Below are 16,122 nucleotides of genomic sequence, written 5' to 3'. Positions count from 1 at the left end.
ATACTAAATTACTTTATACGATCTTTGAGTCGAGATTTGGGCCATCAGATGAAATCGAATTTGTCATCAAAATTTCTACATAGGAAGCGAGCAGTTCCCGAGATTTATCTGTATACATATGAATAAATAGTAACGTTAGGTAGTTTTTAATTTCTACTCCTGTTTGTACTAGAACAAAGGCGATCTAAGTAAACACTAACAAATATTTAATACATGGTGAAACGCTATATCCATGCTATTCCAGACATTTCATATATATCTGAAAACACAGCTGGCTGTACATCATGACAAAACTGGGAATGTAAAAAATGAAGTGAATGATTCTTGCAATATACATAGTAGCATGTATTTTGATCAGCGATATTTATTGGAAAAATGCAAAGTGTCAATATAAACAATTGTTAAACAATCTAATATAATGTAACATAATATAGGTTTTTCATTTAGTATTATCGAATTGTTCAGTATATACGGATGCTAATTATGGAACGTTCAAATTTGCACTATTAACATTCATTATTTCCGTTGATTGATTCAAAACCCATCACATACTTTTCGAAAATGTTGGTAATAATTACGGTAATTATTATAACATGCTCAAGAACTAACTTGGAAGGCCAGAAAATTTCGAAGATAATGAATTGAACTAAAACACAGATCGACAATTGACTGAAAATGTCATTTCAATATCGCGAATTCCTTGTTTGTCAGGCGAAAAACAGTTTCTGAAACGTCTATGAAATGCGTTTATGACTGACTATGAAAAACTGTGAACTATGTCTAGAAACTTGTCCAGGAGCTCCATTCACATCGACACCAAAGTGGAATTTTCATGACCTTAATATATTTCTATGTATATCAACTAGCTGAAATGGAAAGAAACTATTAGTACAGATACATACCGATGTCAGTTGAACAAATTCAATGATATATTGTTTCAACAATGATCAGCAAATATGAGTAACAGACGCAATCCTCTTAATCGATAAAATGTTGAAATAAGAGTTGTAAAAGACACACAGCCATAGATCAAATGGGAAATTTGCCACGCCCAGCGTACATACCAGAAACAGTACCTTCTGATTATAGCTTGTTCAGATTGATACAGCTAGCTTGGGTGGCACATAATTTTGCATAATTTAGTCATTCTAAAGAATTGCCAAAATGGATCGATGATTGGATCGACCTAACCAACCTCGTTCACTAGACACTGTATCGCCTTAATGTCAGAATGAAGAAAAATATTTTGTTTAGTATAGTACCAATTTTTGCCTTTTTAAAGTGAAAAAGTATCAAAATACATATAAGTTTATAGGCATATTAATACTTATCAAGATAGTCGGTATGTTTTCGTAAAGTAAAATCTTCATTGTGCTTTTCTTTTCACTCCCTTTTTCATATAGTACTAATTGATAATATCAAGTTTGAAAATAATGAAATAACCCAACAATTGTATTTTCGAATGTCGAAATCCGCACAAGAATTAATTACAAAGTTGGTTGGTCTCAAGGCGAATATAGTAGCACAAAGTAATAAAAATGTAAATAGCTTAATTAATATTGGAATGTCTGTTTATGTCATATTAAATACAATTTATTTTACACTATATATATATATATATATATATATATATATATATATATATATGTATATATATATATATTACTATGAAATATTAATTTTTAGTATAAATAATAATTTAATAGTATTCATTCGTATAATTAGAATTTTATTTCTGTTCAACAGTATTTAATTTCAAACTAAATATTTTAATATAATAGCGAGATATTTCGACATAAAATGGCGAAAATAAATTAAAATACTATAAAAATTACTATTGTCATATCAAGACTTTGATTTAAATCGAATAATTTACAAATTAAAATTGACTATTTGATAAACAAATCAATCAAATCAGAGTAATACAGTATATGTAAATGTAGGATATTCTATTGTTGTCAAAGACTAAATTGCTAGAACATACAAGAAATGAAAACCAAGTGTTACAGAATATATCCTGCAAAATTGTAGTTACTAATAATAAGGCACCGCCCATATGCAATGCGTGAGGATTGGTATCATGTAATTCGAGGACATAAAACTAACATCTATAGCCCATCCAAAATAGCAGGGAACGAATTTATTATCAATTGCGGTTTCTAGAATCGTTTTAGATCAGACCGTATTTTTATTAACAGGGCTACCAAAAATTCTTTAACATATCAGTGATATATATCAATAATTAGATATTATAGACCGGAAAACATTATTGTAGTGCTTTGTTTATTTTGATAAATTTCAAATAGTTAAAAGTTTTCACTTTTTTCACAAAGGCCTTTAAAGTAAAACAATCTAAGCAGAAATCTGGTATAATATGCATAAGAGATTTTCTTATTCATAGGAGATCTTAGCAAATATAGGGCATTTGTTTCCAATAACGCTATTTTCATAGTAACCAACTGGCCATTGTGATATTATTGGATACTCTTTAGAATTATTACTTGCAGTTATTAGTTGTCTTACCAAGTGTAATATTAATACTTTTTTACTTAATATTCTTCAATATTCTACCACAGTTCATGATTAGTGTATCTGGAATATTAACTCACTTCAATTGTATAAAAGTTATAATATTCTTTATAAAAATGACAACTGACTTGACTGGTAACTTTTATAAATCTGAATTCAATGTTATTATTTTTACGTTGCTGGCATAAAACCAATTTATTAACTATGAAATATATGATGAAGGCTCAAGGAACCAGCGGCTGGCCATTCCCGACAACTGTTACCATGCAATACGCGCGTATAAAAGGCCAGAATGACTATATCTGTCTCTAACTCTATTTCTAAAACACTTTAATTTTATCATTAACCTACATTCCTGTCAATTTTGCCATCAACAATGTGTAAACTAAATCAGCAGTCATGCTACACGATAAGTTTGAGAAACACTATCTATTAGTCAGCACTAAAACTAAAACTTGGGTAATGAAATGAAATTTTATACATACCACAGGTTTCGAAATTGAGTATAAACTATTATTAAATGGATTCTAATATGCAAAATAAAAATAATGAGAATATGATTCCGAATCTAAACAAAAAGCTAAAAAATCCGACTTATCGGCTGCAAAGTATGATGTATAAAATGGACGACGATTGTTATTCCCAGACCGTTAAGCTAGTAGTATAAAAAACCTAGATTGCTATGCAATATTCTGGGCTAGTTGGATATAAACATTCATAAAGATCTGACAAGAAAGATGAAATAATCTCCAAAAAATCAACAATATTTGCAGAACATTAAGAAGAACGTATCTGTTAAAATTAAGGGGATAATGAACTATCGTATCTCGATCCTAATAACTGTTCTGAAGGGATTGCAATGCAACTCCTAAAATACTTCCTAACATATGAAAAAGAGCACCAAGCGTTGCCTTGTGACAGGATACTTAAAAGATTAATAGATAAATTAGCCAACTTGTTTAACGCTCGCATTCGATCAAGCTATGTTTCAGATGCATGAAAAATTGTTGAATTCATAATAATACCAAAACCTGCTAAAATCTAAATGAATCTGAAGTGAATATTATTGATCATAAAGAGCTGGTATAATCTCACCAACAATTGACCAAGTACATAGAATTAGAGATATATTAAAAAGTCTCCAGGAAATAAATATGTGCGCTCTGTTGTCTTTCTCAATAGTGCACTGGCTTTTGACAGAGTGTGAGATAAAGGCCAACTATATAAAATAAAGTAACATATCCCTAGCTAATTCTATATGCTATTAAAATCTTATGTGATTAATTGATACTTCCAGGTTAAACACGAAAGAACATACTCTGATCTTAAACTGATAAAGGCTGGCGTGCTATAGAAAAGTGTGTTGGGGCCAGTGCTCTAGCTTTTTTATATCAGTAATTTCCTCACAACACAATATAGCACAATCGCCAGCTTTGTTGATAATACGTCAATATTAGCAATAGCCGATATTGTAGAAAGCTCAACCCGAAAACCGCCCATGATAAACTTTCCATCTAGATCAAAAAATGAATTTGATTTTGAAATGAAAAAATGATTAAATCAATAAGAGACACATAGGTTTTACAGGTAAAAGGATCAGACTAAAGTGTCGCAAAGGAATAAAAATTCCATATGTCAACACCGCAGAATATCTTGGCATGACCCTGGAATCCAAGCTCAGGTAGAAAGTGTATATAATAAGAAACAATAAACTCAACATCAATATCAAGAAAATATATTGCTTGCTTGGGCAAAACTCTTAGCAATTTGCAACAAATTTATTTCACAGAAGCAGATGCTAAGACTAGTGTAGAACTATGGTATCCAGATGTGGAGCTGCGCCAGTGACTCCAATGTCCAAGAGATTCAAAGATTACAAAGTAAAATGCTGAAGTTTGTAGTACATTGCCTTGATAATTACTCGTTTGTGATTTCCATGACCTAGACCTAGAAATTAAAGAATGTTCTAAATATGCGTAATATCATTAAATGCTTCAAATGAAAAAAACATCTCAATTTATTGATATATTACATGATTCAGTGTAAAATAACTAATAGTTGTAGTTATTTCTTAATATGTTAAGACAGAAAATTAATCGTCAATTGTACACTTTTTAATAAATAAATTAATATAAAAAAGTCAAGGTGTACAGGACCGTCCAAAAATAATAAAATCCATCAATATCAATATCAACCAGTCAATAATTAAATATACATCAATCGAAATACAAATCCAGCTTATTCAACAATTAGCTTTCTCTGGCTTCTCAAAACACTTAATCTTTTCTTCCGATGTTCAGCAACCGGCAGCAAAATTTGACAAAAACCAACGCAGTGGGACCCATAAATTAGAGAATCACATTAATGTATAATAGGAATAAGTACATTGAATTCGAAAGAAATTATATCGCAAAATAAAGTATTTTTACTGTTATAAATCTCATGTTTCACTTACGAATTCAGAAATCTCCCTTTTATTTTCACGAGCTTTTAAAAAAATCTTGTATATAATTAATGTGATATAAATGCTTAATTAAGAAGAATTTCTTCCCTAATTGGTTATTTAAATTTAAACTTGACATTAACTTGAACACCAATTATATATAAACAAAATGTTTTCAAAGCTTACAAAAAAATTGAAAGTAATTTAGTGCTGTTTAATGATACAAGTTTAATCTTTTATTGCCATCAGACAACATTCCTGTTTACATTTAAATTATACGTAGCAGTTTTAACTTATGGAATCTAGCAATATACAGTGTCTTACAAGAAAACTATTACTGATTGGACCGAAAAATATTGTCAAATTTTACTTATAAAAAGACATATTAACTGGCAAAGACACTTTAAACGATTTCAAAAAAGGAGGAGGTTCTATGTTCCGCAGTATATTTTTTTAAATATATATGCGCTTATTTTTCGGTCAATTTTTTTATTCGAAAGAATGCATTTCCGAGGTGGTCCCATTGGAACTAAGTCAGGATCTAATGGAGGAAAGGAGGGAAATCGAGGGAAAACCTCAAATTTTTAAGGCAAGTGCAAAGTTTTCACATATGTTTTATGTAAAATAATCAGATGTGTCTGTATAATGTTATTGTTGAACTGATATGAAGAAAAATATATTAATTAATTTATATTAATATATATATATATATATATATATATATATATATATATATATATATATACATATATATATATATATATATATATATATATATATATATATATATATATACATATATATATATATATATATATATATATATATATATATATATATATATATATATATATATATATATATATATATAATATTTAAATATTTAATATTAAATATATTATGTAATTTGATGATTATAATAATATATATAATTTTAGTACAGAATATAAGTGACTCCGTAATTTAAAAAATAATAAAACAATATAATTGTTTTTTAACCAACTATGGGTTTATCTAGACTGGATCTAAAGTTTAACGTGGGCTCCGAACCACAGTCCTCAGCATGAAGCCTACCGACTGGCGAGTGACCAACTTTAGAAATCATCCCAGAAGACATCAGGTCTTACCCAGCCTGGTTACTGGCGTGACATTCACACAGAACATTCACAAATTTTAAACAATCACAAACATAAATTTACGACCATGCCCCAGCAGGATTCGAACCCGCGGCTATCGCAATAGCAGGAGGACCGTCCCATCGCCTTTACCACTGTACCCACCACGCCGGCACAATTTTAATTGATATAAATGATCATCATATATCATCATAAAAAATACGACAACTGTAATATTTCCCATGGAAAGCCTAAAGTTTTTAGGCACAAGGACTCGTCTTCTCGAATATTTAAATTTGTCAATTTTTTTTGTTCCTGCAGTTTTACGGCATTTAGCTGATCCAGTGGCTCATTTAACTTATGATCTCATCAGCCAGAGGTCAAGAGAAATTAATTTTTAATATATATTAATAAAAATGAATTACTGTTCATTAGGCTGAACAAATTTGCTTAATTTTAATTTTGAATTATCTGTAGAGATTCAGGCAAAGTTTACATGGAGAGAAAATTTGGAATATTTGCGAGGAAAGTAGTCAAAACAACAAAATGTACCATAGAAAAATAGAAATTTCACGGTATAGGCGACCTTGGGGAAAGGTTTTGTTTAGTTAAATCAACGGTAGCGCTGTGATCGCAAATTGTGATTGGCTAGTTTAAATTCCTGGTGCCGCCACTAACATGGAACGTGATTGGTCGATCAAATTGTATTAAGTCAGCATTTTCTATGGGCGTCCAATTTTAAGTTTGTTGTTTGTTGGTTTTGGTTTTTGTTTAGATTAAGAAATCTTCGTTTTACGTTGTGCATATTTTCTGTTTTACATTAATTATTATGGAGTGATAATATAAAAATTGATGACAATGCGTCAGTGTAGTAAAAGATGTAGTGTACCGGGGTAAAAATCTACTACGGAAATCTACATCGTTTCCCAAAGAATGATCTCGCTCCTTACCAAAAATTGGGTTAATCAAGTAAATAATAGTAAGTTACCTGGATAAACCACAATGCAAATATATCAACCTCATGGTGTCTGTCACGGACATTTTAGTGAAAAATTTAGTATTACCTTTCCTTCACGAACAGATATTATGGTAAATGCATATCCAACATTGCTTTTATCAGGTACATATAAAATTATCTATCTACTACATGTCTGTTTATATATTGTTTGTTTACAGAAAATCAAAACCTACTTATGAAGATATTAGTGGTTATAAAATTCAATTAATCTACCCACATGTTCGTATGCTGTCAGTGTGATGTCTCTACATAAAGAAATACAGTCTTACAGAACGGAATAATTAAGATAACTGGATAATTAGTACTAATAAATACTATTTTTAATTGTAAAATATCCTTAAAATATTTGTAATACTTTAATTTTTTAGAACAATCAGTGTTCAATAATTTTATAGTAGAGCTATTGTATATTTAAATTTGATTGCCTTGTTAAGAAAATATTTGTTACGGTGTCATCAATCCAAATTTAATTGCTACTTTTAGGGGATTATTTACCTTAAAGAAATCTATTGTGTCTAAATTTACAAATAACTACATTTGTTTAACAAATCTTAACCAAGATTTCTTAAAGAATTTTGTTGGATCTATTAGAGGTCATGAAGGTAGAAACAGCATCCTTCATCTAGTATGTTCGAGAAATCTTTAAAAGGGCTCATCATCACTTCAATTTTTTCACATCATTCTCCCGGAGAAAATTGTGAAGAAGATGAACATGTTAGATAACTTATATTCTTTTTTAACGGGAGATCTAGTACCACTTGAGGTTGTTAAATCACCAGTTGAGTCTATATTTTCAGTTCCAGAGAACTTTGCTCTGAGGAAAACAAGAGTCTAATATTGTATTTTAGTCTTATTTCAGGCTATTTAAGAAAACTTGTGAAAAAGAGATAGCATGCAATATTTGTCTATAGAATATTAAGTAGTTCCATAGATTAAATACTCTAATCTAAATCTAAATATCTTTAAAAAACACATAAATATTTAGTGTTTCAACTGTCCAATCCATAATGATTTTCAAGACCAAATTTTAAGTTATTATGAGGTGTGATTGTTTTTTTGGTTTAATGAAGTTAATGCAATATCAACAGGGAAGGATTTGAAGTTTACCTTCAATATATCAAGATAAGTTAGAACTCTAATAGATCCCATAAAATTGATGGCAAATATGGAAAGGCATTATAGAAGAATTATAGATATTTTTATTTTGCCTAGAATAGAGTTTATAATTGTTTTTTTTTCTTTTTGTCTATATATATATATATATATATATATATATATATATATATATATATATATATATATTTATATTATTTACACTTATGTATATTTGTATAGGATTTTATTTTAATACATTAATTTTAAAAATTAAATTTGATTTTCATTTAAATACTATTGTCCAATAAATGTGACGTCACAAAATAATCAGGCGAAATGGCAGACCAATCAAAGCAAAGTAATTTCCTTACAGGTTTCTACATAACTATTTTAAACTAACCAATCAAATTCACGCTGTCAGCGCCGCCAATGATTGAACTAAGCAACACTTTGCCCCACTACTTACCATTGGAGTTGCACACCCCTGATATGTACTTTCTCCATGCAAAGTGTCACTGTCACCAATACTTTTACTGTCACAATGAATTGACACTTTTGTTTATTGTCAAATATTTAATATATATTTCTTTGTGACTAAAGGTGTTGAATATCGGTTAAAACTACCGGCCACTATTTTCAATCCGCGATTAGAATATATAATTTATTGAGCATTGAAGATAATTTTATCGCCATACCGTTTAATACGTTAACACTTTTTATATTTCATAGAGATGCAGGTATTATAGTTATTGTACTATAAATGTTGTCAGGTAAATATTTACCAAGAATAAGTTTAAAATATGTGGTGACAGTTTATGGGTAAAACACCTTGTAAATTTATTTCACTTTAGTTATATTTTAGTCACAAATTTAGTGCGCGAGAAATATCTTTACTTTTATTATTATTTAATGCCAAGGAGAAGACAACCTAGCTTAGGGAATTGAAGTCTGTTAAATGTGCCTACCTAATGCTACTACTACTACTACTACTACTGCTAACTACCTCCAATACTAACCGCACTAATAAACAGCGAGTGACAAAAATTATTATTCGTAGTGTTATCTCAAAATTGCGTTCTAATATGAGAGCAAATGAAGTAGATAGGCTTAGAATACAAGTTCGTGCACATCAAGTACAACAAAAGCGAGCATGAAACAATGAAACGGAATGACTCCACAGACGCAGTGCTTCTGTAAGTATTCCAATATGTTCCTGAAATATATTATGCCGGTAGAAAAGTAAAATTACCACAATCGGATTCATTCACTACGAGATTCATTACGCTCATTAGTTTCTGGGACGAGAAATTATTGAAACCACTTAGTGACCAACATTCAAAAATATAATAGTTGTTTCCAAATGGCGTCTTTTGGCACAACCCATAATGTATAGGACAATTTTGTGTCTATTTTCAAGGCATTATACCATAAAAATTTTTTAGTAACATTCATATTTTTCCAGATATAAGTTAACACCACTACCAGATGTAGATCATTAATTCTTACAAATATATTTTATAAGCAATCAGGATGTGGAAATTGATAGGCTTCATGGTCAGAATCTAACAGTGAGTCTATCTAACAGCGAACTATTGTCAAAAAACTACAAACGTTTCTTTATCAGAACAACTATTTAGTTAAAATGTCCGAAATAACCTTGGATATTAACTGGCTTATCGAAAACTTTGCCTCCCTTTTTGAAGAAAAGACCTGAGACATCTGGAGGCGTGAAATTTAGCATTCGAATCTCGCAGGGGATGATTGGGTTTTTATGAGATGATAAAAACATTATTAAACGAAGTTATTTAATTTTAAGCAATATTTTGTGTCATTCCCATATTGTTGAAATTATTAAAGAAACGATTAAGAATAGTGACCATACATAAAGTTATATTTTACATATTTTGCAGAGAAAACAAATTAATGCGCCTGCTTTATCGGCTTTTTAAGGTATATACAGCTGTGCGAGAAAAGCCCGACATATGTGAAAATTTTATCCCAAAATAGATTAACAACATTCGAGAATGACAAACATTTACTTACAAGATATATAGATAAACAAAAGCTATAAAAGACAAAAAAAACATGAGCTATCTGCAAGAGCGAGATCGAAGAGTGAAATAAATAAGCAAAGAACGATGCAATTTTAAGAAAAAACTTAGTTAAAAAAATTATTCTTTTAATCAGCGCGGAATATTTATTATTTTTGTAATATATATTTTAGATGAGAAATATGGATAAAAGACAAGGACTATATGAATATATAAATGAAGTAATGAAAATATGCAGGATTTAAAATGAATATGACTATATAATTTACATAGATGGAACACATACGATAAATAGATTATGAATTATTAAAAGTACATTTGTAAATATTTTAAAGCATTGGTAATTATTAAGATGTGTAATGATTAATGCAATAAGATATATGACTATATGAGATTTTATTCTTTGACCCTGGTATCTATTATTTTGACTATTTATTAGTTTTCGAAAATCAGGTATTAATTTCAGAATTATTTTTTTCCTATACACTGTAACATAAAAGTAAGGAAAGATTATATATACTTATATTTGATGCTCTGAATTTGTTACAGTTCTGAAAATAATTTTACTTATGATACTTTGTTATAATGTTCACTGACAAGTAATATACACTTATGTTAATTTAAATTAGATTTAATTAATTGCAATTTAAAAAATGTTACTGATTGTTAGTTCTTCAGTAGTATGCATATATTTTAACATGTTTAATTACAGACATTTATTACTTTAATTAAATTTATATATCAAATGCATTTCTGATATTATATTGAAAATACTGTGAAAATAAGTTTTGGTAACATATCATTTTTAAATTAGCTCTTTTGCTCTATTATAAGTTAATTGCAAAATTTGAAAATAGCAGCGGTCCTTAATGTATACTTGCAGCCACAAAAGCTAATACAAGATCCCATTAGTCTGTTACCTTAAGTTTACCCCGCCTAGTGGCGACCTACCGCACCAAAAATTATGTTTCTTCTTATAACATTCAATATGTATGAATCGACATAATAATTTATCAATATTTCCCATTAGTGTTGAAGAATACAACGCACTTCTTACAGCTAAGGTATTATTTCTCGGCCAATGTTAAGGACAATACTGTTGGTAATTATAAAACAACACCCAATTCATAGATAACCCATAAGACCTATCACCTTATACAATAATAGAAAAGATAATGCAACTGTTTGCTTTCATGTAGTTAGTAATATTATTGCATCTGCAAATTATATAAGAAGTCTCCTTATGAAGCACACACAATACTTATTAAAATATAGAATAACCATGTTTCGTTGGAAACGCCATCTAGATGTTACACGTTTCAAAAATCATTTAATTCCACAGCACTCTGATGCCCCCAAAAATTTACACGCAGATATTTCGATCCTATAATCACGTAATCTAACTCAACACTATTTTAATTTTATTGATTTTTTAAAGTTTTGTAAATATTATTATATTGTTATTTATAAAAGTTTAATAATTAATAATGATATTTTCTACATTTTTTCTTTAATCAAAATACTAACTATTGCGGAAAAAACGCATAAATATATTCAAGGTCCCAATAAATGTCAAGCTCAATAAATAATTTTACCTAAGCTATATATTATCCACGCAAATAATAAATAAAATAATTTATCTAAAATACGACGGAAATATACATGTAACAAATAAACTAATCCTAGGCACGCCATTAGCATACCATAATAATACATACCATTAGCTAATTAACGCTCAACCACTCTATTTTTCTAGATTCATCAACATATAGTATACATATATATAATTGACTTTGCATCAATTATGTAACCAGAAGAAAAAATATATAGTGATCAAGTCAACAAAACGATCGAATTGTTATTTTATATATTAAGTTTATCTCCTTTGTGTTTAATAAAACCATAATTGCAGTATATAGAGTGATATTTGAAATACCATAATTATTATTTAAAACAAAACTTATAATTATATGTACTGTACTAATCATAACTAAATATAAAAAAATTATATTTAATAAGGAATTATTATAATATTAATAAGTATTATAATGCCATGCAAATATGACTAAGGGTCATAATAAAATATAACTATATAGAATTCAAAAATGAAAGGTCGACGTATTCTTGCGAGACTTTCGATAAAAGTTATCTCCGAAAAAGACATGAATCAACGTCATAGAGAACTAGGAACTAAGAGAAGAAAAATAGGAATTTAGAATTATTCGAAGACCGAACGGTTGAGGCCATAAAGAGGTCCATAGTCAGTAGATTATTGAGGTTGAAGAAAGACACTATCCCCAAGCGTTGGGTATGGAAAGATGATGAAGTTTATAATGACAACTGTTTCAATTACGTTTATTATAGATGAAGACGACAAGTTTTACATTAAATATAGATATTAGTTTACTACCAAATAACAACACTCAATAAATTTCCTATCTGAAACAACTACTAACCGATCCTTACGACACATGTCAAAATTTCCTGTTATTTCTACTACTACTGTTCAGGTTAGACGGATATTCAGGTTGCAGGTACAGGTTATACTGTTGAAGTCTAACAGTGGCTTGCCACTGATATAGAAACTCAGAATAATGAAATTCAACTGCTAAAAAAATAAAGGCCTGTTTCCTCCGAGAGAATAATGAATAAAAATGCAAACAAAAAAATATATTAGCTCTAGTTTTGTGATGGTAAATATTAGCAATATTAGTCACATAGTCATTGTCCTTTTTTAAAGGCATTTATATTCCAAATTATTAGAGAATCATCTTGCTGATCGTTGGACCCACAAAGAAACAGTTGGCCACACATGAGATTGCTGCCTTTTGGATTATCTCTTATACTTGAAATCTGGTGAATCTCGACATTTAAGTGTAATGACCAGCAATAATCCACAAGCATTGCCTCATCCCAAATGCTAGTTCTATCAGTTCTATCACAATATCATACTGATTGAATATTGCTCCTTACTAGCCACTGCGAGCTCCACAACTCACTAACTAAAAATAATGATGTCATATATATGATAATCTATGGTTTTTACAAAGTGGTATTAAATTAGCTTGTATATTTCGCTTTTAACATTTTTTTAAATATATGATTATTAAAATTATATTCAAAACACAACATTTCCAAATACAATACATTTACTATGTATATTTTGTTTATTATATTCATATTCATCTATATATATAAAAATGAATCGTTGTTCGTTAGTCTCTCTAAAACTCGAGAACGGCTGGACCGATTTAGATAATTTTGATCTTGAATTCTTTGTGGAAGTCCAGGGAAGGCTTAAAAGGCGAATAAATATGAAAATGCTTGAAATTAAATAAAAACAACAATTTTATTTTTTCTTTGATGTCGATTCTCGAAGCCGACAATCTACGTGCGCGAGAACATTCTTAAATTCGGTGATCCTTTGTGATAGTGACATTTATGTGTGCTCTGTTTTTGTTGATTTTTTGTGATAGTGACACTTTACTGCTAAGTGCGCGAGAACTTTTTTCACTTTGATTAATTACAATTTACGATGACGAGGACTAGACGACCTGACTTAGGTCGTCGCAGTCAATCAAATGTGCGAAGAGCTACCTCACGTGCTAACCGCACTGACGACCAGATAGAGATAGATCAAGAAAATAGTCGTATTGCTATGTCAGAATTGCGTTCTTTAGATAATTACAATGAAGTAGATAGGCTTAGAATGCAACGAGTAATGAACCTGGACGACGTAGTCAACTATCCCACGGAGTTTTCAAATTCGCTGAAAGTGCCTGGATTACCACGTCACAATTCGAAGTTAAAAGTAGGATCAGTTGTCATCATGCTGCGTAACATTATCAACCTCGACTGTGCAATGGAACACGACTGGCTGTGAAAAGTATGATGAATAACGTCATTGAGGCAACAATCATAAAGGGAAAATACAAAGGAGAGGATGCCTTGATCCCGCGTATACCGATGATTCAAACGGATTTACCATTCGATTTTAAACATTTACAACTTCCAGTACGTCTGGCCATTGCGATGACCATAAATAAATCTTAAGCCCAGTCGCTGGAAGTTTGCGGGATCGACTTGAAGTTTCCCTGTTTCGCGCATGGACAATTATACGTCGCCTGTTCGCGCGTCAGAAAACCGTCATCTTTCTTTATTTACGCACCACAAAAAAAAAGAAAAAAGGCAGTTTATCAGAAATCTTTAAATTGATTAACAAACTATATCATAACTGTGTGTGTCTGTAAATATCTAATTGAAACATTATAAATAGTCAGTATTTCAGGAAAACTCAGTTTTTTAAGTATGAAACAGCATATGTAATTAATCGAAAATAATAATAAAAATTCATTCATACAGAGCACTTCTTTTATTAATTACTGATTATTAGGTATTTTATTGATCGACTGAGGCAGTACGATATCTGCCGGGTCAGCTAGTCAATCATATTTTTCTATGTATTTCATTCGCTTTAATTTTTTTGCACATTAGTTTGTAATGTAATCTTAATCAATAATCAATTAATAGTTTTAAGGGACACCATGTTACTTAAATGAATGAAAATATTTAAACCTTTGCATACCTTAATTAGTTAATATATTAGGTTAATATATTACATGTTATCTAATGACCATTTTTCATCTTAAAAAGGCATTTAATAAGTAAAATTGGTATAATATATATTAATAAAATTATTTAATCTTAATAAAGTATTATTTAATACTCAGCAAGCAATAGGAAAACAGGGCTATAAGATAATAATGCGTTTGTTGTTTAAGATATATTTTTGAAATAATCGATTTTTAATCAAAGCTCTTATTGTTAAAATAATTAAATAAACAAAGAATCTGCACTAATAATAAGGTCATCGAAACGTAGTTTATCATTCGTTACGTTTAATAATAAAAAATATTTATAGGTTTTATTTATCGCGACAGTGTATTAATTATATTGCACAGGGTGGTTATTAAATATAATATACTTTTTTAAAATTTTAATCCCGTTAACATACTTTCCTCCTTCAGTTTTGGGACTAATATAAGTTGCTTCTTCAGTTCCAATCACATTTTCCAAATAAGCATAAAGACGCAACAAACAGTGACAGGTTTCGATGAACAAAGATCACATAGGTTTACAATTAAGGAAGGCATGAAGGTTATAATAAGCTTCATAAAAATGTTAATGTGTTCACCTAACTTTAATTATATTAGGGATATTTATCAAAAATAATATAATAACTTAATGATATTAATATAATATATATTAACACTAAATTGCAAGTACCCAAACTGGTTTTCTAGATTGCCAATACTACTGCATAAAAGTTTTAGTAGCGGCAAGTTTAAATCTTGCATAAATTTTAGGAGATCCCTATGTTAATTAAATGAATGAAAACAATCAAACTTTTGCATGTTCTAATATTTAATATATTAGGTTTTACATTAATCATTCTTCATCACATTCTATAAGTTTTTACAAGCCAAACCATACTGCATCGCTCTAAATAAGTAGTAATCTATATATGAGTAATCTATGTTTCTCAAAGGGAGCGACATAACTCCAGACCATTGCAGCTTGCGCTTCACAACTCTTGCATTGTGTGACCTTAATTTGTTACGTCAGAGAATGACTTTGAGTCTGATATTTGCTGTCGCTGTTGTTTTCACAACAATATGTCACTCAATTTGGTCAATTGACATCGATCGTATTTGTAACAACAGATTCATTCAATTTTTGCAACTAGTAATACATTCTACCATATACACCGAAAGACATTTTCCATCAACATTCTGTTATGTTACAGTACCGATCGGGATTTCTTGGACCAACCCATGACATTGTCGCACATTATATGCTTCTCTTGTATTT

General features: G+C 29.6%; 1 protein-coding gene across 3 annotated transcripts in view; it reads right to left on the bottom strand.

The window, feature by feature from the left end:
- Positions 1 to 16,122, bottom strand: part of LOC143193345 (scavenger receptor class B member 1) — a 92,560-nt gene that overhangs the window by 53,375 nt on the left and 23,063 nt on the right. The window contains exon 1 of one of the 3 annotated variants that reach the window (XM_076399502.1): positions 11,970 to 12,081. The exons of the other annotated variants lie outside the window; for them this stretch is intronic. The gene's annotated coding sequence lies outside the window, so the exon portion shown is untranslated. Of the gene's footprint in view, positions 1 to 11,969; positions 12,082 to 16,122 lie in introns of those variants that run through there. 3 annotated transcript variants of the gene reach the window in all.

The sequence above is a fragment of the Rhynchophorus ferrugineus genome, unplaced genomic scaffold, assembly GCF_030347505.1.
Source record: "Rhynchophorus ferrugineus isolate W39M unplaced genomic scaffold, kcgeb_rfMv2 rfM3, whole genome shotgun sequence".
Lineage (NCBI taxonomy): Eukaryota > Metazoa > Arthropoda > Insecta > Coleoptera > Curculionidae > Rhynchophorus > Rhynchophorus ferrugineus.
The sequence above is the reverse complement of the archived record's forward strand: the minus strand, read 5'-3'. Positions and strand labels throughout refer to the sequence as shown.